At 39.0% G+C, this 24909-nt stretch overlaps 2 protein-coding genes across 57 annotated transcripts in view; one reads left to right on the top strand and one right to left on the bottom strand.

Annotated features, from left to right (window-relative positions):
• Nucleotides 1–4739, bottom strand: part of GAP43 (growth associated protein 43) — a 323409-nt gene extending 318670 nt beyond the window's left edge. For 2 of the 7 annotated variants that reach the window (XR_014077380.1, XM_081572067.1), the window contains exons 1-2: nucleotides 4628–4731; nucleotides 2250–2356 (exon numbers count right to left, since the gene is read on the bottom strand). The gene's annotated coding sequence lies outside the window, so the exon portion shown is untranslated. Of the gene's footprint in view, nucleotides 1–1741; nucleotides 1896–2249; nucleotides 2360–4562 lie in introns of all 7 variants that reach the window. The other 5 variants (XR_014077381.1, XR_014077379.1, XM_081572064.1 and 2 more) reach the window with 5 other exon arrangements.
• LOC145538978 (uncharacterized) overlaps nucleotides 1–24909 on the top strand; it is a 225031-nt gene that overhangs the window by 165421 nt on the left and 34701 nt on the right. For 11 of the 50 annotated variants that reach the window (XR_014077390.1, XR_014077397.1, XR_014077400.1 and 8 more), the window contains exons 1-2: nucleotides 21599–21992; nucleotides 22536–22627. The gene's annotated coding sequence lies outside the window, so the exon portion shown is untranslated. Of the gene's footprint in view, nucleotides 1–4822; nucleotides 5925–6673; nucleotides 6759–9788; nucleotides 10840–13701; nucleotides 15113–15299; nucleotides 15521–15809; nucleotides 16277–21598; nucleotides 22359–22535; nucleotides 22628–23648; nucleotides 23789–24909 lie in introns of those variants that run through there. The other 39 variants (XR_014077394.1, XR_014077403.1, XR_014077388.1 and 36 more) reach the window with 27 other exon arrangements.

The raw sequence follows: 24909 nt of genomic DNA on the forward strand, positions 1-24909 counted from the left end.
TCTGTAGCCTGAATGGCTGACATATATGGTCCTGCAGTACTGCAACACTAATGGTATTTAATAGTTATCTATGACGGGAAAAGATATTTGAAGTTTGTGATCAGTCCCAGTAGGCCAATTTTAAATTGGACTTCTAATATTTTAGAATAAGGCTATAACATCTGCAGTAAACTGCTAGAGATCAAGATAGCATTTGCAAAATAAGTCTTGTTATGCTCCTGGGACCTGATAGAGGAAACTCATGGGATGTCAATTGACTATGGAGCCAAGAGTGCCCATCCTGAGCTGGGTCTTTTTGACCCATCAAGCCATAAAGTCAAGCTGAACTAAGATGGAAGGGGTATGTATATTGATTGGATTAGGAATGGCAGAGCCATAAGGCACAAAAACGTTGTAAGGAGCACAGACCTCCATGTCATCCACTGCTGTTACAGTGACACGTCTTCCTCAGATCACACCTATAGCCACACTATCCTCAGTGGAAATACTGTCCTCAACGGGGTGGTCATGTTATTTATTGATTAAAATAAGACATTTTGTGATTGGCAGAGGAGTACAATTAATAATTATTCCTAGACATCAGGTATAAACCAGAATCCTCTAGGTACACTGGGTTTTATGGTGACCCGTCCTTAATTGACAACTTTCCAGACCCTTACTGGGATTTCAAACTTTTAACTTTATATCCAGTTGCGAGAGTAATAGATGATGCAAAAGGAAATAAGATTTAGTCTGTTGGTAAATTTTAAACAGTTTTAGAGACATATGAAATAGGGAAGCACAATTTAAGCAGCTTTCACTCTTTCTGTTCAATGACTGATTGCGGCCAGGCTTAGAATAAGGCAATAAATGAGTTCTAGAATTACCAAACGTGGTAAGTTTTCAAGAAGCGAAACAATGGTAGGTAAAATTTCTGGGTAGAAGAGAGGATAGAGGACTGATCCATAATGGACATACTGTCTAGTCACATGGTCCCCTCCAAAGTAGTATTTATAACAAAGTTACAAAAATATAGTTTAGGCATCAGAATAAGTGGATGACATTGATAAAATATATTCAAGGTAAATATCATCCCTCACTGTGACAAGAGAAGTACTGAAATGTAACGATGCTATGCAAATATCACTTCCATACTTTCTGGCTTGAAGGCTGTTAAATTCCTAGTCATGATAATACATATTAATGGGAGGTTGGAAGTTAAATAAACATAATTTGAGCAAGTCAATTCTCTGTGGTATGCTTTTTCTAACAGATAAAAAGCTAACTGAAATGATTAGTCACTGTAGAAATAAGGTATTGATCATATAATAAAATGACTTAGCTCTCAAACAGCATGAAGCCCTATTCAAAAGCAATCAAAAATACCATGTTATTGGGTCCCCTCAGCAGCCTAGAGAGCCAGGAATTATCTTATTGTCCCAATATTATAAGAGAGATGACTGTGGCCCAAGGCAATTAAATAATTTGCTTATTGTTTTACCTCCACTGAAGAATTGGAACTAGAACTAATATCCCCAGGTATCCCCTATTCACCTCATAATCCAGTGTTCATTGTACTTGAGTGCCTAGAAAAAGAATTGACCTTGTGAAAGCTGTGGGTTTAGAGACATCTGACCATCCATTTTGGCTGAAGTCCATTTCTTTGGTTTTCATATCCCCTAGGGATAATCCATCTCACTCAGCCCCTACACATTCACCATCTGACCTGCCATGCTCTCTGAAAATTGCAACTGTGTTTTACCTTTGGAGCAACCAAATTCAATTATAGTTTCGGCCTTTGTGTTTCCTCAGCCTTTTTTCCTACACAAATTGATGGTGACAGCAGCGATACCAATTCAATTACATACCATCTTCTGGTTCCCAGTAATGATTCTGAGTAGGTCAACAGGGACTAGCTAGGAACAAGGAGGACCATGAATTAAAAGGAAAGGATAAGGAGTGAAAGCCCAAATTAGAGACCCATTTTCACTTACTGGGAAAATTTGAGCCAACTTCTCTCATGTAATAATCAAAAAAAATCATGGAAAGTGAAAGGAAAGCGTAGGTTGGCCAATTTATGAAAGAGTAATTCTAGAAAGGATTAGAGAGCTTTACAATTATATTGCCTAGGTGAGCCAAACCTGAGGGATACAAAATAAAGCATGGTCTTATCAAAAAACTGGGGGTTGTAATAAACATATATCATAGAAGGGTCAATTATTTTTGGCACTTCTATTCATACAAAATATATTTCTATATTGAATTCTCACCACATAGCAGGTTGTTCTAGGGTAGAGAGGCTGCCGAGAATAAAATAGTTGAGCCACTGCCCTGATGGTGGTTACATTCCAGTGAGGAAGACATACGGGTCACACAGCTGCTACGAAGAACAAAAGGTAAAGGGAATGATGGTCATGTGAAAGATAAATGCTATTTAGGTAGAGGGGACAAGGAGGGCCTCTCTAAGGAGGTGACATTTGAAAAATGAATGAACTGAGGCACAAACATGTAGCACACACTTCCAAATCCATGGAGGCATAGACAGTAATGACATTTGTTTAACCTTTGTGTATATGTTTAGTAGCAGACTTCAAAGGTTACTATTTTTATAGCTGTCACCTTCCCTGGAAATGACTGTTAAGAGCCAAGCAAATAATTGTCTCCCAAATGCTAAACTGAATCCTCTACAAAATGAAGCCAGCTTACCAAATGGAATGCTTTTTTTTTTTTTTTTCGCTCCTATGGCAATCCTTTAAAGCCAAGTCTTAAATAGTCATTCTCTTTTTTTTTGCTCTATTACTTGTTACCTGATTATCCACTCTTAGTCAGCTATTTATTTTTTTCTGTGTTTATACACTGTTTTGTGGACTTCTATATTGTCTTATATGGGCAAAAAGCCTAACAATCAATAATTTAGTCTGTCTTTTTTCTTTAAATCAGAGTTTTGGTTTGCACATAATAAACCAGTGTGCACTTCCAATTAAATCAATTCAACAAATATTTGTGGCTTAAATATTATTAGCAAGATAATGTTTTTAGCACAGAATGGGAGAAAAAGATGAGCAAACACTGTTTAGCTCTTAGACAACATATTATGTGTATAGTAGATAAATGTACAAATAACAATAATATGAGGAAGAAATGAATTTCTTTCTCAAAAAAAATTCATAAAATTGAGGGACATTAGATGAGGAACATGAATTACTTCAAGAAGGAGGAATGATTTGAAATGAGTCTTAAAAGTAAGGTAGGATTGCAAACTATAAAAAGAGACCCAGAAGGCATTTCAGACCGAAGGTACACTAAAAATAAGTAAATGAAGGCAAAAAGAGGTAAGGCAGGTTTGGAGGACAGATACTCCAGATTGGTTGAAATGCAGGTCATGGGGTAAAGAGTGCTAAGTAGTTAGATGGTATCAAATAGGCCAGGTCAACATTATGAAGAAACTGGAATGCTGGAAAGCAGTGGGATTTCCCAAAGGGTTTTGAGTTGGGAAATGTCGCTAAGTATATCTAGCATTGATGGAGGAAGTAGACATAGGTGGGAGACTGGCTTGGAATGTACTTCTAAGGTACAGAGGAGAGATCATGAATGTCTGAGAAGTAGAGCAACGGCACAAGGAACCAAAATTTCTGAAAAGAAACACAAACTTGTGATGGTATCCTTAAGGGATCTTGGCAATTGATTAGATGTGAGGCAAGGTAGAGAAAAATGTAAAGATTATTTTTTAATAATAATGGCACCTCTTGGGATGAGTTATTAAGAAGAGCAAATGCAGAGTTCAGTTTTATAAATATTAAGGTATCGCTAGGGCAGGCAGGTGGAGATGAGTAGATGGAAATCTGGGACTGGACCTTGTGGGAGATTTGCTAGTAGAAATCATTTCAAAGGTGAGAATTGTGGCCATGGAAGGGAATCGAAACACTGGGGAAATAACTGTAGAAAGAAAAGGGCAGAAATCTGGGGTCTAATTTTAGAGGTACTTTTTTTATTTTGGGGTTCATAGTAGCAGGAAAAAGAACTAGAAATGTTAAGAAATAAGGAGCAGTAAGAGGTAGGATAGCAATTTACTTATGGAAACCAAGGGAGGTAACAGTTACAAGGAAAAAAATGTAGTCAATAGTATCAGATAAATCCTTGGGACCAAGGAACTAAGAAAAGGAACTAACTTTCCTAGAACTAACAAAAGATCATGGCATTTATTTCTTAGTGATGAAGGAAAACTTGTTTCGAGTAGGGTATGTATAAGCACATGTGTACACAAAGGAAAAGGAGCTAGAGAGCTTATGTAAAAACCAAGAGCAGGATAAGAATTATTAACACAGCACAAGGGAAAAGGAATAAACTAACATTCATTCTGTGCTTACTTTGTCCCAACACTATGCAAATTATGCTCAGTCACTCAGTCATGTCTGACTCTCTGCTACCCTTTGGACGGTAGCCCGTCAAGGTTCCTCTGTCCATGGGATTTTTCAGGCAAGAATACTGGAATGGGTTGCCATTTCCTCCTCCAGTGGATCTTCCAAACCCAGGGATTGAACTCGTGTCTCCTGTATCTCCTGCATTGCAGGAAGATTCTTTACCTGCTGAGCCATCAGGAAAGCCCTACTATGCAAGATACTTTGATGTTTTCTTATTTGGTACTCACATCAGCACTGTGCGAAAGATGTTGTTATTATTTTCTACTATAGATGAAAATACAAGGTGCAAGGAGGTTAAACAAGATGCTCCAGGACATGTATCTATATCCACAATAGCTCTAAAATTCTAGCCATTGTGTGGCAGGGGCCAAAGGCCATGCTTTCTCTATGACACCATAATGCCATCTTGAGGCAGGAGGCCTAGGACTAGGTTCCTGGGTTTGGCAAGGAAGAAGACCAGAACCTCCTCCTCGGAAATGGAAACAAAAGAAGAGGGGGGTGGTAAAATACACACTAAAGCGGAAGTCATCTTCTGTGAGTGACTGACTGAAGATAAAAAAGAAGAAAAAAATTGGAAAAGTCATGAAGCATAGGAGATAAGAGTTTCTATAACGGTAGCAGCTTCATAATTGAAACAACCTAGAATACAGTACAGGCTGGAGAAGAAGGTGTATGAGGCTAGAGCAGAGCTTGAAAAAGGAGTCAAGGGTCTGAAGGTCATAAGGACAAAGAGCTGGTCATAGGAATGAAGAGAAGAAACGGAAGGAACAAAAGTTGTGATCAGGGAAGGGAACCTAGAGCTTGAGATCATGAGTGTGGGGCCATTCTGAGTGAGGTAACAAGAACTGAAGGAGTTAAAGAAGTATTTATTAATAAAGTACCAACCACATTACTTTACTGACAAAGGTCCGTATAGTCAAAGCTATGGTTTTTCCAGTAGTCATGTATGGATGTGAGAGTTGGACTATGAAGAAGTCTGAGCACTGAATAATTGAGGCTTTCAAACTGTGGTGTTGGAGAAGACTCTTGAGAGTCCCTTGGACTGCAAGGAGATCAAATCAGTCCATTCTAAAGGAAATCAATCCTGAATATTCATTGGAAGGACTGATGCTGAAGCTGAAGCTCCAATACTTTGGCCACCTGATGCAAAGAGCTAACTCATTGGAAAAGACCCTGTTGCTGGGAAAGATTGAAGGCAGGAGGAGAAGGGGATGACAGAGGATGAGATGGTTGGAAGGCATCACCAACTCAATGGACATGAGTTTGAGCAAGCTCTGGGAGATGTTGAAGGACAGGGAAGCCTTTTGTACTGCCGTCCATAGGGTCTCAAAGAGTCAGACACGACTGAACAACTGAACACCAACCAACCACATGGGGCTTCCCTAGTGGCTCAGACAGTAAAGAATCTGCCTGCAATGTGGAAGACCCAGGTTTGATCCCTGAGTCATGAAGATACCCCGAAGAAGGGAATGGCAACCTATTCCAGTCTTCTTGCCTGGAGAATTTCATGGACAAAGAAGCTTGGTAAGCTACAGTCCATGGGGTTGCAAAGAGTCAGACATGACTGAATGACTGACTAACACACATACATGCACATACACACACCAACCACATGAATGGCTAAGTTTTATTTCTCATGATCAAAGCTGGCTGCAGGAGCCTGCACCAACACCTCCATGTTACAGGCAGAAAAGTGGAGGAAGAACTAAAATGGTTCACGCTTTCTGTCTTGAAAGACAGGAAGTCTTCCTAGAAGACTCCTGCCTACATTTCAGTAGCCCAAACTCATCGACACATTGCTAAACCTACTTGCAAGGTAGGCTCAAAAATGTAATTTTTATTTCAAGTATCAGAACAAACATTATGGTTCTTCATTAAAGAAGATGAAAGTTGGGATAATGACCCAAGCTTCACATAGGTTAATGGCCATTCTAATCACCCAGGGATTTGCTTAAAATTGCAAACTCTGAGCAGGGGCTCAAGATTCTTCATTACATACAAATTCTTAGTGATTGCCTGGATGCTGGTCTGTAAACCATATTCTGAGTAGTAAGGTTGTGGACCAGTGGTTCTCAGACATTACTGTGCATCAGGATCACCTGCTAGATGTGATAAAACAGATTTCTGGGCCCCACTCTCAGAGTGTCTGATTCAGTAGGGCCAAAGTGGGGCCTGGGAGTTTGCATTTCTTAGAAGCATCCATGAGATGCAGATGTGGCTGGTGGGTGGGACCACACAGGAAGAACTACTGATATGATTTCTTTTGATGACAGATGGTCAAGACACTGGATGACAGAGAGACATGGCATCAAGAGGGGAGCAGGGTTTGTTGATATTTCTGCCTTCATTTTATTGTTGGTAATAGCAGTGCCATTATATTTACACTATAATTTACATTATATTCACCGGATTAAAAAATGTCCACTATCAGCTGGCCTGATATATATTCTCAAGTTTTCTCCCTCTACATTTTCTCCATGTTAGGAGGAATCCTAACCAAACTGCAGTGCTTATTCAGCTAACCATCAGTACTGAGTTTCACAGTGTGTGAGTGAAATCAATATGTAATACAAAGAAATTTAAATATCCTAGTGTCTCTAGTCAGAACAGTCTCCATACCTTAAAGGGAGACTGTTTTCTTCATAGTTGGAAAATTTAAGGTACTCCACTTAATCTCCTGTTTGTTTTCTATGTCAAAATTATTGGGTTACCTACTGATTAGCAGACCTGGCCAATTAGGTTGATTATCTCATCACATATTTTCAACTTCTCCAGCTGTGAGAGTTCCTTTTTATACTGACTCTTTCAATAAAAAACTCCCCCAGCTGAGACAAATGACGAGTAAAGTGATAATGCCCACCAGCAATTTATCCTGACTACTTATTTAGAGCAGCATAAGTGGTACAACTGAGCCATGGGATAGAATTCAGGGAATGAATTGTGGTGCTGTATTTTGAGGCACTGAGGAAGTCCACAGCTCCTGGCACATGTAAATAAAACTGGTGCTAATTTCAATTGAATCTCATTACTACCACAGGCGATATATATGAATCTATGAAAACAGATGAGATTACTTTGGGAACATGCCCAAGATTAATTCACTTATGTCCTGGAGAGGTAGGAGTAAGAACAAATTGGCAAAGAAGTAGGAAATGAAAATGAGTAAGACAAGTCCCCTTCACAAGAACGTACACTCTAACTTTGTCTATCCTTTATTCCTACCTCCTCAGAGCAAGTTTTTCTTCCCCTGAGAGAAAAACTCAGAGGTGATTTTGTTTTTCCATAGTTCCCTTCTATGTTCAGTGGGCAGTAGGGTAAAAGATTTGTCAAAGAAACCTCATAGTTTCAGCTTCTACATGGCTTCTTGGTTTTTAATGGACACCGTGGTTATGTTCCAAAGAGCCCCTAAAAATAGAAAGAACTTAACCTGCTGTCTTAAGTCTTTAATGAGGGGCACTTCTCTAGGCATGGTCACTTCAGATTTTTATTTTCAAAAGAAAAGCCACCTTAGAAGCTCCATGAGAAAAGAAGAATAGTCCTAGGACAGCCTGGGAAGCTGAAAGCATCTTTGTCATTCAGACCCTGACTGCATTAACAGGATGGCTGGCAATCACCTTGTGCCTTGTTCAAAGCCTGCCGTCTCTGTGGGCTTCCAACTCGTCCCCTCCAGCTTGCTCTCTGATCAGTGCGATTCTGTGTCTTTGCGTAAAGGTCATGGAATCCTAACAGCTGCAAAACATTTTGAAGGGGGATTAACTAGCTTGATTCCAGCCTACTGACTGAAATACATGACTCAGAATGAGAATCTCAGATTAATACTATGGATTGTTACCCCAGATGCAAGGAAATTCAGACACCTATGTAACCCCTCTTGGAAAGGGAACTATCAGTATAGTTTCCTCAAGGCTCCTGGATAGAATAAACAATGAAGTGCTCAAAATTCCTCGATGGAGTTCACTTTTAGCCACAAGAGTTCCAAAGACAATCACAAGGACCAAATCCATTCAGTGTTATAATGACTCAATTTTCTAGAGAATATATCTAAGACCAATGTAGGAAGAGACTGGATGTGGACAAAAGAAAAACACATAATTTGCTAAATTAACTGATTAATTGAAATAAACATAGAAACCACAGCTGGTTTCCAGTCATCTGGATGAGTTTGTGAGGAGGGCTAGTTCTGACAGTTTGGAGTGTGGTATAGACCTAAGGAGTGTGGGAGCAGCAATATGTTTATTTGTGCTTAAATAGAAACACAGATAGCTAGTCCAAGCAAGAACTTCCTCCACAGAAAGAAACTGCAAATAACCCATCCCCTGGCTGCCAACTAGAGGCTTATTTTAGGGAAAGTAAGTAGGAAGAGGCTGCAAGGCCAGTCCAGGAGAATTTAGAGGTGTTCCTCCCACACACCAGGCATTCATTAGCATGTCTCCTCAGCTTCTGAACCATGTAACAGCTGCAAACAGACAATAGGGGGAAACTGTCACAGAGAAAGAAAAAGGTCCTGGAAAAGCCTGTTAATTAAGAAAAGATGGGGGGGGGGGTGTGTTTTTAGAAAGCAATACAACTCCTGAACAGAGGGAAAAAGTTTAATAGAGAGTTTTGAAAGAGAATGACTCAAAGGAAAATAAATCAAAGTAAAATATGTTATCACTCTGCAAGGTGAAACCACAGTTACTTGTTCCTCAAGCATTTATCCAGCACTTACTGAGAAATGCTGAATTTCATGAGGGGAAAAGAAATGAAATTAGACAGTTTATACTCTTCAGCAATTGGGATTTATTTGCAAGGATAAAAAATTTATATCAACAACTGCTATGCAAAATTACAAGTTTTGGTCACTTATGAGATACCAGCTGTTTAGAACGATTGCCTTATTATAAGCATATCGCTAGGATGAGTTTAAAAGGATGACAACTTAAGATGCCACCGTTGACTTTGGAAGAACGGGAATGTTAAATGTAGGTTGTAGAGCCAGGTTGACTGTCTTTTTTCATTTTTCTTTTCTTAAAATCCATCAACTCAAGAAAGTACCCCTCTACTTATTAGCAGCTCACCCCCACCACAAGCAACATGTTATTTACCCAGCAGAGAGTTCAAGGTCACTGCCTAGAATGGAGGTAACAGGAATAGTAGGCGATGCAAGCCCAAGAGCAGCCAAACAAGGCAGGTAAAAGTTAGATCAGTACAAACAGAATCAAGGACAAAAGGCAAATGCAAGTAGTACTCCTGAGGGACTTAATGGAAAAAAGTTGCTTACAAAAAAAAAAAAATGGAGGGAGAGGAGTCATTACAGAATTAAAAATCAGATCACATTTGATGAAAAAGGACAATAAAAATAATTTGCTGATTAATCATTGTTACTCATAATTACCACCTTATGAAGTGGTGACAGCAGTCCCATCTTCCAGATTCAGAAACTTGCTATTGAGCAGAAAGACAGGAACGTGCAGAGCCAGAATTAACATATCAGCTGATGAGCTAACCACTATACCATCTGGACTCTCAGTTCCACTGGACTCTGGAAACTGCAAGTAGATACCAATAGCAGTGGATTCTGGAAATTTCCATCCAATGCCCATGTTTCTTCTCTTATCATAGGCTTTAGGTGGGGCCGTGTGCATCTAGCTTCTATAGGTAAAGGATAGCACAAAGTCAAAGTGAATGGCATCTTCAGCCCACAGCAGACCACAGACATTGCTATCTGTGCCATTTTCAACCACTCGACTCCATTATGTCCCCCCTCTGGAAGTGTCAGCCTGGAGCCTTTGTTCTTCTGGGTAGGCCAGAGTACACAAAGAAAAATGAAGCTTGGCAATCGCAAGTAATGCCCTGATGTGCAGAGAACCAGGCTCACACCTTCGAGAAAAAAAGGCCCTTTCTCAGAGCTGCTTCAGTATATCTAGCCCATAGCTACCTGCCCCTTTGGTCTCTGCAGGAAAGAGGTCAGGTTCCAGGGCTCACGTGGGCCCTTAATTCAAGTGAATGGACATCCAGGAAGTTGGGGATGTGGAACGAAACATTCAGTTACAGCACAGGTGCAATGCTAACAGTGTTTATTTGCAGGTTTCAATGGCTAACTTCAATCAGTTTTAAAAAATCAAATTTGAAGACAGAGTGACAAACATGATGAGAAATATCCTAGATTCTCACATTTCTTATGACTGGCTCTGAAATAGATCTGATAAGCTCATGGATGTGCATAAATGCTAATTGTCTGAAAGGAGCAACTCCTGGAACTGAGGCTCAGTTTATTATTCTGTTGTTGTTTTCAATCTCCATGTTGAGTTTGCCTCCTAACACATCCAGAGAGGGTATCCAAGTGAGTGACTGAGAAGGAGGGCGCCAACGGAGCGGAGATGTGCTTAATAAAGACACCATTAATAAATCACTGATAGTTAAGATATAGATTGGATGATGGGCGGCAGATGGGAAGGAGGTAAGTCAAATTGCTTTTCTCATATAGATTATTGGATTAACAAGGAAGCAGCAGGCAAGTGGCAAACTGGTGTAACAAATTGCTATCATAAAAAAAAAAAAATTGAACTTATCCCAGGATGGTAATAAGGCTCTGTAGGCCATTAGCCCTTCGGAGAGGTGCTAGAAGTGGGAATATCCCTCTGAGATGGTAATACAGAGATAGTTCTCCATACACCTCCTGCCCTCACTATTGTACCTAAGCACATCCTGGTGAGGGGAGGGGGGAGGGACATAGCCAGACAGCAGAGGGAAATGAATTAATGAATGGGTTAGCAGGTGCATGCCCCACATGATAAGAGATAAACAGAAGTATATACACCACACCATTCTGGCAACCAATGCTGGTTGCAACCAATACTGCCCTCTTTATTTGCCCCCTCCATACCCTCCAGCTTTTTATTTTGAAAATTTTCAAACCTATTGAGAAGTTGCTGCTGCTGCTCAGTTGCTTCAGTCATGTCCGACTCTGTACGACCCTGTGGACTGCAGCCTGCCAGGCTCCTCTGTCCATGAGATTTTCTAGGCAAGAGTAGTAGAGTGGGTTGTCATGCCCTTCTCTGGAGGATCTTCCTGACCCAGGGATAGAAACCGAGTCTCCTGCATTGCAGGTAGATTCTTAACCATTGAGTCACCAGGGAAGCCCACTGACAAGTTGCACTGGTAATAAAATGAGCACCTGATAATATTATGCAGGGTTCACCAGTTGTTAATATTTTGCCACATTTGCTTTGTCTTTCATTTTCCTTTTCTCTTTTTGGTGAACTATTAAGTGGTAGACACCAAAATGCTACGGTGGTATGTATTTTCTGTGACCAAGGTCATTCTCCTACATATTCACAATGGAATTGATCATTTTCAGGAAATTTTAGCTTTCATAAGTAATATTATGCAACATACAATCTATGTTCAAATTTTCCAAGTTGTTCCAATAATGTCTTTCATAGCTTTATTAAAAATCCAGGATTCAATAAAAAAAATGCATTGTTTAGTCATCCTATCTCTTTAATAATTTATATTCTAGAACTGTGCCTAGCTTTTCTTTTTAACTGTTAAGACACTGACATTTTGAAGTGTCCAGACTAGTTGATTTGCAGACCATTTCTCAATTTAGATCTGATTGCTTCCTCATGATTAGAATAAGGTTAAACATTTCTGGCAGGATGTGTCGCTCGTAGTACATCATTTCAGGAGGCATATGCTGCCAGTTTGTCAAACTTGGTGATTGTAAGTTTCACCATTTGGTTAAGGTGATGCTGTCAAATTTCTCCATTGTAAATAGAGCCTGTTTCTTCTATTATTAATAAATAATTCTGAAACTGGGTGATTGTAAGACCAATGTTTTACACAATAGTTTTAGCATGTTTTGATGATTTTTGTTTGAATCAATTATTACAATAGTCATTGATAGCCTTAGAAAATCATCATTTTACATTCTACGTTTATGAGTTGTTACTCTTTTGTACAAATAAATGTTTCTTTTTGTTTCCTCCATTCACCTCCATTATTTTTGCTACCACTATAGCCTCAGAGGGAGAAGGCAATTGCACACCACTCCGGTACTCTTGCTTGGAGAATCCCATGGACGGAGGAGCCTGGTAGGCTACAGTCCATGGGGTCGCTAAGAGTTGGACACGACTGAGCGACTTCACTTTCAGTTTTCCCTTTTATGCATTGGAGAAGGAAATGGCAACCCACTCCAGTATTCTTGCCTGAAGAATCCCAGGGATGACGGAGCCTGGTGGGCTGCCGTCTATGGGGTCGCACAGAGTCAGACACGACTGAAGCAACTTAGCAGCAGCAGCAGCATGGCCTCAGAGAGGTTTACTGTAATCCATTCTGACCAATATTTATAATAACATTCTAGTGGTCACAAATTTGTCCAGTGTAAGCCTCTTTAATCTGGCATCCACGATTTTTTGACATTGTCTTATCAGTATTTGAGCACTTCTTTACTTTTTGATTCAATTCAGTGCTTCTGGCTCACCCTGTACTTCATTGCTCCAGATTTACGGTTTGTCAGTTTTCCAGGGAGTCCTGGTTCCTTTGAATGGAAGCTGGCAGTTAGAAACCAAGATAAGGTGATAAATAACCTTATCTTGTAGCAATAACATTCATTGCTACTTAAGTATAATTACTTTTAAGCTCTTCTTTTGAGTTTGTACTGATACTTACAAGTCTAATCCAATACAGCAGAGTTCTCCTTCCCCCTTTCCCCATTTTTTGCCAATCTCCTACCATGAGAATTCCATGCCCGCCAAACACCAATATATTTGCTTGTTAGCTCAATTCTGCAATACCCACAAAATTGTTTCAAACTATTCAACCACCAATAGTTTCTTTCCATCTTTAGAAAATATCCCACTGAAGGTGGGATGCAGTCAGAGTAAGGTTCAAAGCCTACTGGAATTAATTCTGGCTTTGCTTCTTCTTTGACATAGAGTTCAAGTCATGTGTTTGTATTCAATTTCTAGATTTTACTATATGCATGATAAATTGTTAATGGCTTCTGAATATACAAAACACTAATGTGGTTTAAAAGTCAAAAATAAATTGAAACGTAAACTTAGAAAATATCAATCCCTCTATTATTGCATTGTTTTCACCCATCTCCAATAGACAACCAATTACCTTAGCTTCTGTGTTAACCACCTTGTGTTTTCCTTTGAAGATGTTTATTTATATGTATGTGTGTTCAGATTTCCTTTCGTTACAAAAATGGTAGCAGGCAATTTTTACCTTGTTCTTCTTCCTTTCAATATGAAAATTTGAAATTAGGTGCATTTTTCTAAATCCCTTTGCTCTGTTCTATTCAACTTCTCAGGTAATGAAACTGTATCTTGGCTCCAAGTAAACTGAGTGGTTCCTGAAGAAAGAAGTTGAGAACATGAAAGAGATGAGGATTGTGTTAATTTTCTAACTGGTACAGGAATTTATGCGCAAGTATTTCACTTCATATATTTCTAAGTGTGCTTCAGATGGTCCCTCAAGTCATAATCAGATAAGGGCACTCACTAAAAATTCTTATTCCCAAGCCCCACTCCAAATCTACCAAATCAAATTCTCTGTAGGGTAGAGGTCAGGAATCTGCATTTTCAAACTAATGGGTGATTCCATGGACCTTCAGAGAAGCTTAGGTTATTATGAGAAGAATAAGAAAAGGACTGTCTTTTCACTTGAGTGTTTAAGGCCTAAGGCTGCTTTTCCTGTAAGAGCATGATTTTTTTTTTTAAGAAGTTGGTTTCTTTCGGAGTAAGGTCTGAGCCCATCTCCATTACTGGATTAAGCTAGCTGGATAAACTCTGTATTCCTCTTGGATCTTTGAGATGAATCAGAGTTGGATGGAGCATACTGGAACCACACGGAACTTTCCCCTAACTTCTAATCTCAGAGTAGAGTTTCCAGGGTACAGTGGCCTTCCAAATGTTCAAGTTTCAATACATACTACATTTCTGCCAATGGATAACAGAGGAAACAGGTGGATGGCAACTTTAAGTATCTCAAAACTGTACCATTTCCATTGCTTCTTCCACACTCCTTAGCCCTTCCATATTCTCCTGTAAGGATTTGAAGATGCCCAAAGGCACACTGTCTCATCTAAAGTTAACGGTTTTATTTAAAAATGAGATATTCTTGGGAAGAAGGTAGGGGAAATTAATCATCAACTCCATTTTGGAGCTATGAAAATTGAGATGTAGAGAAGCAGTGTGGATGAGAGGCTAGTTGAAAGAGCCCTTCACAACACTGTGAAGTAGTTAAACCTTGTCTTTAATCATTTACTTTGAACAGCCAGTGTTTATCAAGTATCTACTATGAGCCAAGGACTTTCCTCCATGCTTTTCCTTCTTCAGCTCATTTAATTTTTATACCACCTTTACGAAGCAGATACTATCACCATCTGTCTCTTACAGGTGAATACACTGCAACTTACAGATGGTATTACTTGTCCAATTTGCATAGTGAAGCAAGAGCTAAATCTATGTTGCTGTAACCAGAACCCAAGCCCTTAACTGTTACATAACTGAAAAGGGCTTCCAGAAACATGGTTCTTTATGATACTAACCCAGGTGCTCAGTGTCACAGTCTGTTGATTGCTGTCCTAAGGATTTCCACTTAACAGCTGACAAGCTCTTCCCCCCAAATTCTTAAACGGGCAGGGATTCAAGAAACTTTTTTGTGACCTTAGCCAAGCCTCTGTGCTTTCCTAGGATTGTGTCCTTATGCTGTGAAAACAAGAGGGAAGAAAAAACATTTTTAAAAAGTATATATACATATACGCACACACTCACACACACATATAATCTTTCACTACTGATATAATCCAAATGCCTAATTTACATTTTCACACTAAGGTTTTAGTAGTTTTGTTTGCTTCTTCTTTATTGCTTTAATATTTGAAGGTGCCCCTCTTTATTCCCAAAGGCATCTGAGTTCCAAAGAGGCTAATGTATTAACTCCAAGAAGTCTCTAATAGCACAAATTTCCAGACAGAAAATCCAAAGAGTATTGAAATGCTGCTGTATCCTGATTACATTTCTTTTCCTGTTCTGAGGACAACTGTGTTCAGAAAAACACTCTCAGAGATAGGCTGGATAAATTGGGAACAAGGCCCAGCTCTCTGAAACAGGATTGGCAGAAATGAGGTGAGAACACAGGGCCCACAAGCCAGCTGGCATACATGGCAGGGGTCCCTCCCAGGCATCAGAGATTCAGGGGAACCATAGAAACCATATGTGTGAGAAACACTGGCAGAGGAGGGATAGTATATCAGAATTGTCTCCACATGGGGTAAATCCCAGATTTGATGTGATAGTGGTTTCCAGTCCCCTATCTTCTGGTGTTGGGAAGCAAAAACTCCTCTGTACCCCACCAGTTAATGAGACAAAAATCACTTCTCTCATTCTCACCTCTGCCTGGTGTTTTCTGTTCCAGGGACCCCTTTGCTGATGGTTGCCGGATAGAAATGACCTATCTGTCAATGTTAAGGTTTGTGAAGACAAGACAGACATGACTTTGCTATGCCTCACAGCTCATGGCTCTTCTAGACAGTAGGTTCTAACTGTATATTGTATTAATTGAAGAATAGAGAATGAAGCCAAGTTTCCAAGGTGGAGAAATCCAACTTACCTTCTAGGTAAAATGAGATAACATGTAGCCCGTTCTTCTATTGCTTGTAATTCATTAAATCACTCAACAAATATTTATTGAATAGCACCTATTTATGTATCAGTCACTCTATTAGAAGCTGAGGCAGTAAACAACTCAGGTAATAAGTCCTACCCTCTTGGAGTTGAGTACATATTGGTGGAGCCATGGAGTGAAAATGTAAACAAATAGGAATTTCAGATAATGAGAACTGCTATGAATAAAATTTTGATATTTTGATTTGTAACAAAAAATACATATTTGATTATTCAGATGACCACAAAATATTAATACTTCTCACATATATTTGTTCTTCCTCCACAGTTCAAATTTTTTAAGTGTTGCAAAAGTGATAAAGGTCTCTTTTGTCATGCTAATGAGATCACTTTTTAAAAGCACCTAAAGATGGGGGCCGGAGAAGGCAATGGCACCCCACTCAAGTACTCTTGCCTGGAAAATCCCATGGACGGAGGAGCCTGGTAGGCTACAGTCCATGGGGTCGCTAAGAGTCGGACACGACTGAGCGACTTCACTTTCACGCACTGGAGAAGGAAATGGCAACCCACTCCAGTATTCTTCCCTGGAGAATCCCAGGGACGGTGGAGCCTGGTGGGCTGCCATCTATGGGGTCGCACAGAGTCGGACACGACTGAAGCGACTTAGCAGCAGCAGCAGCAGCAGCAGCAAAGATGGGGGCTGGTGCCAATGGAGCCACCCTTGTGATTAGAGGGTTGGAACTTCCAGTCCTGCCTCCTGACCTCCAGGCTGGGAGAGAGGCTGGAGACTGAGTTCATTCAACAATGGCCAAGAATTTAATCAATCATGCCTATGATAATGAAGCCTCCCTAACAGCCACACACGATGAGTTTGGAGAGCTGCAGGGGTTGATAAACATGTGGAGGTGTGGGGAGAATGGCATGCTCCAAGGAGGCATGGAAGCTCCATCCCCTTCCCCACTCCTTGCCCTATGCATCTCTTCCATCTGGCTGTTCCTGAGTTATAACCTGTTACAATACACCTGTGATCTAGTAAGTAAAATGTCTCTCTGATTCCTGTGAGCCAGTCTGGCAAATTAGTGAAAACCCAGAAGGAGGCCATGGGAACCTCTACTATGAAGCCAGTTGGTCAAATGTAGAGGTTACGACCTGGGCTTGTAAATGGCAACTGTAATAGGGTGGGGGGGAACACAAACCCCATACTGGAATGAAGTATACAAACCCTAAAGAAAATTAAAGCAGGGCAATTGAATAGAAAATGATTGAGACAGCGCAGGGGAAATACCTTAGGCAGGAGAATCTGTGAGCAGGTGAGGGTATAAGAAACTCTAAGCATGTTGGACATAGCCTTTAACTAAAGAGGGTCTCAGTGAAGCTTGGAAACTATTTCTAAATTCATCAAGAATTTTTGATACTAGTATAAAGGCAATATATACACTTACTAAAACATTTTTAGAGCATAGTAGGATATGGACATGTATTTGGGCAAACTTCGGGAGACAGTGAGGGACAGGGAGACCTTGTATGCTACAGTTCATGGGGTCACAAAGAGTTGGACATGACTGGGTGACTGAACAACAACAACAACAGGATATAAAAAGCCCAATATCCTCCTCTCAATCCTACTACTCAGGGCAATATTAATATTATTAATATATATAATATTATTACATTATGATAATATTATTATCTTGTGTATTCTAAAAAACTCCTATTTTTGTATATGTAAATTCATGTATATGAGTAACATCTATATACAAGTGGTGTCATATTAGCTTACTCTTTTGAACCACTCAGACGCCCTTCAAGAAAGAACTTCTTGCCTAGTTCCAAGGGATGTGGTGAACTGATGCCTCCGGCCTCCTTTTAAGGGTGACCTCAACTTTTGAGCCAACAGTGTGGTTCCATCAGTGACTGAGCTAAACTATGGTACAAGGCCTACCCATTTCTACTCAACTGACACGTCTCTAAGGCACATTTAAGTTACATCTAAGTTACATTTAAGTTACTTTGCTTGGCTTTGTTTTGCTATTAACAACAATGCAGCAATTATCATCCCTAAACATATATGCATGGTTGCCTATTTTTCTCCACCTTCTATCTAATAATGTTCAATATCTAATTTTTAATTTGTGCCAATCCAATAAAAGAAAAATAGCATTCCACTAATGCTTTATTTTGCAACTTCATCATTACAAGTATATTCAGAATTACCCTATATCTTACTCATCATTTGTATTTATCTCTGAGCTTCCTCTTTGTGTTCTTTGCCTTTTTAATACCAGGTTGTTGGTATTTTTCTTATTGATTTGCTGGAGTGTTTTGTAAAAGAAATTAACTCTTTTCCATAAATATTGCAAATATTTGTTCTTGTTTGTGGTTTGATTTTTAAAATTATAATGGCATTTTCCTTATTCAATAGTCTTAATTTGCATGAAGTCAAATTTATCCTTTTTCCAATATAGCTTCTGGGTTTTGTGTCATGGTTATAAAGCTCTTCTCAGCTCTAGTAATATTTTCAAAATAAGTCCTTATCTAATTATAATATTTTTATATTTTTTCCTTTAAAATTTGGGTTTCATCTGCAATTTTGATACAATGAAGTACAATTTCAGGTTTTTTTCTTTTGCCAAATTATCCTCATGGTCTCTAAATATTTCATCTTTTCTGTGCTAATTCCAGATTTTTCTTTTATAATAAACTCAAACTATGTATCTATTTGGTTCTATTTCTAAACTTTGTATTCTATTTTACTGATCTATTTTGGTATCCTTCATGGATACCAAACTTCTTTATTATTGTAGATTTATCATCTTTTAATACCTCATAGGAACCAAACCTTCTAATTTTTAACTCCTTTTATCTTCTTTCTTTAGTATCTCTCAGGCTATTCACTCATGTTTATTAGCAATGTTTATTTTTTACATTATTTTCCACAGATATCTTTTGCTTTTGGGTGAATAGCTAAAATGTGAATCTAAAACAAATTCAATTTTAATCTTTGATTTATTTTTCCAGGTGAAGTTCAGCATTATTTTAAGTTCTCCCCCCAAATTTTGTTACTTCAAATGGGATAAAATTGGATTTTTAGAGTAAACAAGCTTTCCATATTATATTATAATCTTGCAAGATGTTACCATTGGAGGAAAGAAACTGGGTAAAAGATACATAGACTCTTTCTGCATTGTTATCTTACAATTGCATGTGATTCTCTAATTACTTCAAAATTAAAAGATTTTCTTTTTTTAAATACCTAGTGCAATGTCTGATACATAGTAGATTCCCCGTATTCTTTAACATAAATTCTTACAGGTACTCTTCAGTTTGCATTCATAAATATGTCTCTCAGGCAAAAGGTTAAATTAGTGTTACATTCCCACATGTCTAGCAGACTGGTTTGAAAAACAGCAATTAAGCAGTAAGAGAATGTACACTAAATTATAATAATTGTCTTCTGGATCATAGGATCTTCTTCATTAGGGTTCTTTTAATTTTTGTAGCAATTTCTATATTTAATCTCTTTTCTTGCTTTGAAATTTCTCCATAAATCACTAGCACCCTTTTCCCTTTTCAAATTAGAAGAAATGGACTATATACGTGGGTGACATGTCATTTTGCATTTTTAATTTTGAAACCAGAAAATCTTCTTCACTTAGCACTTTTCTAGGAAATGCAGATTAATGGCACCCCACTCCAGTACTCTTGCCTGGAAAATCCCATGGACGGAGGAGCCTGGTAGGCTGCAGACCATGGGGTCGCTAAGAGTCGGAAACAACTGAGTGACTTCACTTTCCCTTTTCACTTTCATACATTGGAGAAGGAAATGGCAACCCGCTCCAGTGTTCTTGCCTGGAGAATCTCAGGGACGGGGGAGCCTGGTGGGCTGCCGTCTATGGGGTCGCACAGAGTCGGACACGACTGAAGCGATTTAGCAGCAGCAGCAGCAACAGGGTTAGTCCCAAGAAAAATTAGGAGGTCAATAAATCCTGCCTTGAACAGCAAGCTCATTTCCCCTCCAATATCATCCCTCAGAACTGAACTGATCATCCCTCAGAGAATTCCTAGGAGAGGAGTTATAGTTTCTCTTTGCTTCCTAAAGTCTCTCTAAAGTTAGCTCACTTAAACTAGCTCTGGGTCTATGCTCAACATGTATTCCCCCACCTACAGTGTTGTCAAAACTTAATTCTCTTCCATCTATGGAAATCTTATTTCAGAAATTCTGTTTAATTTTTTTGTTCAGAATATTTTGTGTAAGACATAAAGGGCCCTTGAGATGAGGTAGTATAAATGTGAAACTAGCTGCTGGTAGCAACAATCTGCTAGGCTAAGAGCCTTTCTATTAATATGTGTGAATCAATTTATACATGTTCTAGCTAAAGGAGTTGTTCTGTTCTTCTAAAGGGTGAGAAAGGATGAGAAATAAATTTACCAGAAATGCACACTGGGAAATTCCCCTAGTGTTGGTCAAACTGGGGATTTAGTTCTGACAAGATCAGTAGTTTTATCTTATTTATCTCTAGTACAGAATTGGCCTTTGCCATGAAGAAAAGTTATGATCAACCTAGACAGCATATTAAAAAGCAGAGACATTACTTTGCCAACAAAGGTCTGTCTAGTGAAAGCTACGGTTTTTCCAGTAGTCATGTATGGATGTGAGAGTTGGACTATAAAGATAGCTGAGCGCCAAAGAATTGATGCTTTTGAACTGTGGTGTTGGAGAAGACTCTTGAGAGTCCCTTGGACAGCAAGGAGATCCAACCAGTCCATCCTAAAGGAAATAAGTTCTGAATATTCATTGGAAGGACTGATGCTGAAGCTGAAACTCCAATACTTTGGCCACCAGAGGATGAGATGGTTGGATGGCATCACCAACTCAATGGACATGAGTTTGGGTAAACTCCGGGAGTTGGTGGTGGACAAGGAGGCCTGGTGTGCTGTGGTCCATGGGGTCGCAAAGAGTCGGACATGACTGAGCAACTGAACTAAACTGAACTGATGAGGAGAGAAAAATAAAAACAGAAAAACTAAGATCAGTGATTGAAAATAAGACCAATGCCTACTAGAGATAACTCTCTAATGATGACACAGAGTTTATCATCTTAGAGAGACAGAGAAGGTAGAACCACTAACCCTTACAAGAAAAAGCCCCCAAGGACTTTTGATATAAGATAATCAAAACTAAATCTCAAATTTCAACAGGGAATTGGATTCAAATTCAGGGGAATAATCTGACTAAAGCCTATCACTGGCTCACTGGTAGATTTAACTATATTTAATGATCATTAGGAAAGTGTAAGAAAAGTATTATTTTGAAGAAAAAAACTTCAAACTTTTAAGTTTTTTTAAAACTCTTCTCTCTCATACTGGCCCACAATAATTTCAAGTGCTTATTAGAGCACATTGCTCTTGATATAAAAACACTAAATATTTTTTCTAATCTCAGTTTAACAAGTCCAAATCTTAGGCCCTGGGATGACATCATAATAGACAATGGTCACTGGAGTTAAAAAAAAAAAGGGGGGGGTTAAATCATAGAGCTATTAACTAGCTATGTAATCTTGGGAAATTTACTTAGACTCTAACAGTCTGTCTCTTAACTTGTACAATGAAACATATATAACTAACCAGTAAGATTCTATGGAAGAATTAGAGCAAATATATGCAAGATGGTTAGTATACACAGAATTCTCTCCCTGACCCCCTAGGGCTGGGGTCAGGGAGGGAAATGAGTTATTATAACAAAGAAGTTTGGAGAATGGCCCTAGAACACTGAGACCCAGAATCCCGAAGAAGAAGCACTGCCTGGCTGATGCTGATGACTCTGATGCTCAGAGAAGAGTTCCCAGGGAGCTGGACTCAGCTGGTACAGACATTTGTGAGGAAGAAGGCTGAGTATGGGAGAATGGAGAAAAAACTGAAAACAGAAACAAACTGCTATAAACCATTGCTGCTGGGCCAAAGAACCATGACTCAGGTGAGAACAGGAAGCCAACAGGAAGAAGAGTGACCATTTTCCTTCCCTCCTCCTGCCTTCTAGAATCCCTCTAGTATTCTCTGCTGACAGAACCTCGTGATAACCAGCTGGCAAAGCAGCAATGCAGTCTGCAGAGTCCCAGACACAGCAAGACCAGAGTACAGAAGATTAAGTTTGAATCTGAAAATCAGTACCTTGATAACCAGCACATTATTTCATTTTTAATCATTTATTATTTGACTGTCTTGGGTCAACTTCAATAATGATATCTATTCATGTATCCATTGAAACAGTGACAAGGGAGATTTTTTAAAAAGATTAAATGTCAAGAAAACTTGACTCCTGGACTTGCTCTGCCAGTATCTGGTATATTTTTTAATTTAAGGAAAAATAAATAATATAACTCTTTGTTGCCTTTTGTAAGGTATAATAGGGGCCATCTAATATTATTCATTTGTTTTGTATAGTATCTTAGTAATTTTTTTTTACAGTAGGAATTCTTGGCTAGCTATATGCAACCTGTTTTTGTTTTCTATAAAATAGGAGTCCTGGACCAAATGACCTTGATTCTGCGTCCAATATGAGTTTGTCCATCTCTGTCAATACTTCTTCCACCAACCAAGGCCTATCTTTCAGTAAGTATATATCTAAATGTTTGGCAATGTCCTAAGCCCTGAAGTGGATTTCCTGTATTCAGGATACTATAATCTATAAAGAAGACATAAAGACAAGTAGAAGATTATATAATACTCTTTTAGCTGTTCTGAAGGAGGCACACACAATGTGTTAGGCAAGCATGGAAGAGGTGTGTTTAATCCAAACTAAATGTAGATCTTGAATTGAATCTTGAAAGAAGAATGAGAATTAGGTAGCTGAGAAGAGAGAGAATAGGTATAAAAGGAAGAAAATGGGAGGTCATTCCAGGTAGAAGGAATGGCATGTGCAAATCTGAAGACATGGGAGGAAGTTGCTTTCAGTACCCACCAACATGAGCATAAAGCCAAACAGATCACAATTTGTATTGAACACTTTTAGCTAGAATTTAAAAATTACTAGATAGCAACATTTTAAAAGCACTATTATTTCACATAACAGGAAATCCAAAAGAAGGTATTTCCAGAATTGGCTAATTAAGCAGTTTAACAATATCAGAGCTCCTCTTTTATGTTGGGTTTTTGTTTTGTTTTGTTTTGCGAATTCAATCTTCCGTGATTCTCTGACCTCTCTTTTCATAACTCCAAGCATCATGTTTTCGACGCAATGTCCAAAAGTGAAATTAAAGGGCAAATCTTTCTCCATATGGATCTTTTCCTTTTTAATCAGGGAGGATCATCTTTCCCCAAAGCCTCCATACTAGTCTGAATTTCCCCAAAACACACAGCCTAGAATAAGAGATGCACAGAGGTAGTTTTTGTGGGGAGAAGGGCTAGGATGACTGAAACAAGAGAAGAGGGAAAGTCAATGTATAGATGCATTATTAAGCTGGCTACTGTCATAGGCAATTGTGTCTTCAGAGGCCTCTGAAGAACCATGTAGGCCATCCTTCAGGATTGTCCGTTCAAGACACAGAAGAAGGGAACACTTGTTTCTCAGCTCCTGTCCCCCATTAGACAAGGGTTGACCCAGAAAGTTAACCCTGTTGTACTTCTGTTCCAGGAATGCATGAATATGTCTGTACCTCACAGGGAGGTACAGAGATGGTCCAAGGCAGGAAATGAGAAATTCACTGAGACAAAGTGCTGTGAGCTCTACTGAGATAAATGCCTGCTTGCTGCAGCCATGGCCAGAGCAGAGAGGTGAGCTCAAAGTGAGCCAGGCCCCATAATGATGTCTAATACACTTCCCAGTGGACTTTTCTTCCATCTTCACTGTGAAGAATTACACCCTGACCCATCTAAGAACTGCAAAGGTGTTAAGGAGAAGCAACAAAAAGAGAGCTGCAGGCTTATCTTCAAAAGCATTCAATTGATAGATAATGCCTAAAACAAACAAACAAAAAGAAATAAGTAGCAGCAATTTAGGTGTGTTAGCAATACAGAGAGAGGTATATTTCAAAAGAAATAGTTTTAGTGTCGGAAGAATTTTCCTTGGCAGAGCAGGAAATGGGGATACAGAGCACTGTTAGTTTCTTTTTAATGTCATATATTCTTTGATTCCTTAAATAAAATTCATTTTAAACTTCGATTAAAAATAATTAAATGTTAAAGTTGTATGTGGAAATTAACAAATGCTGTATAACTTCCGTGATTCATATACCTTATGCTTTCAGATGCCATAGGTGTCCTCGAGATGTCTGGGCTTAGGTTAGAAAGAGCAGAGTCAGGGAATACTATTAGAGCATAGTACCTAGCTCGTAGTAGTACAGAGTCAAGAGATGTTTAAGAAAGAAATGGAAAGGGAAGAAAAGAATGGAGGGCTGAGGAGAGAAACCTCTGATTAGTACCACCACCATCACGAGCTCATCCCTCTGTGCAGCAGAAAGGTGTCCAAACACAGCAAAGCCAGCCTGGAGCTTTCAGCTTAGAAGCTTCACTATGAAATATTTTTAACACATTTACACTAAAGACAAGAACAGATCCCTAGGACTTCGCTTTAGCTTTCTGTTCTTGATTCCAGGTGGATAAAATTAAGTAATGGCATAATGCTAGAGTCTTAAATATCAAGGCTGTGCTGGTTGTGCACATACAGAATTCCTCTGATGAACACTTGTGCCAGGCAACACAACAGCAAACCATCATCCTTCCCAGAACTTTGTTGTTGAGCCTTCAGATGCTGCTATATTCGGTAACTCCCTAGAAAACAGTAGATGAAAAGTGGAAAAATGACAGTTCTCTTCAGTCGAAAGAAAACAATGAATTTCTGAATTTAATACACTGGAACATCCTTTAATACGATGACATGATAGCTTCCACCTTTA

The sequence above is a fragment of the Giraffa tippelskirchi genome, chromosome 2, assembly GCF_054371585.1.
Source record: "Giraffa tippelskirchi isolate mGirTip1 chromosome 2, T2T-mGirTip1v1.2.pri, whole genome shotgun sequence".
NCBI classification, from domain to species: domain Eukaryota; kingdom Metazoa; phylum Chordata; class Mammalia; order Artiodactyla; family Giraffidae; genus Giraffa; species Giraffa tippelskirchi.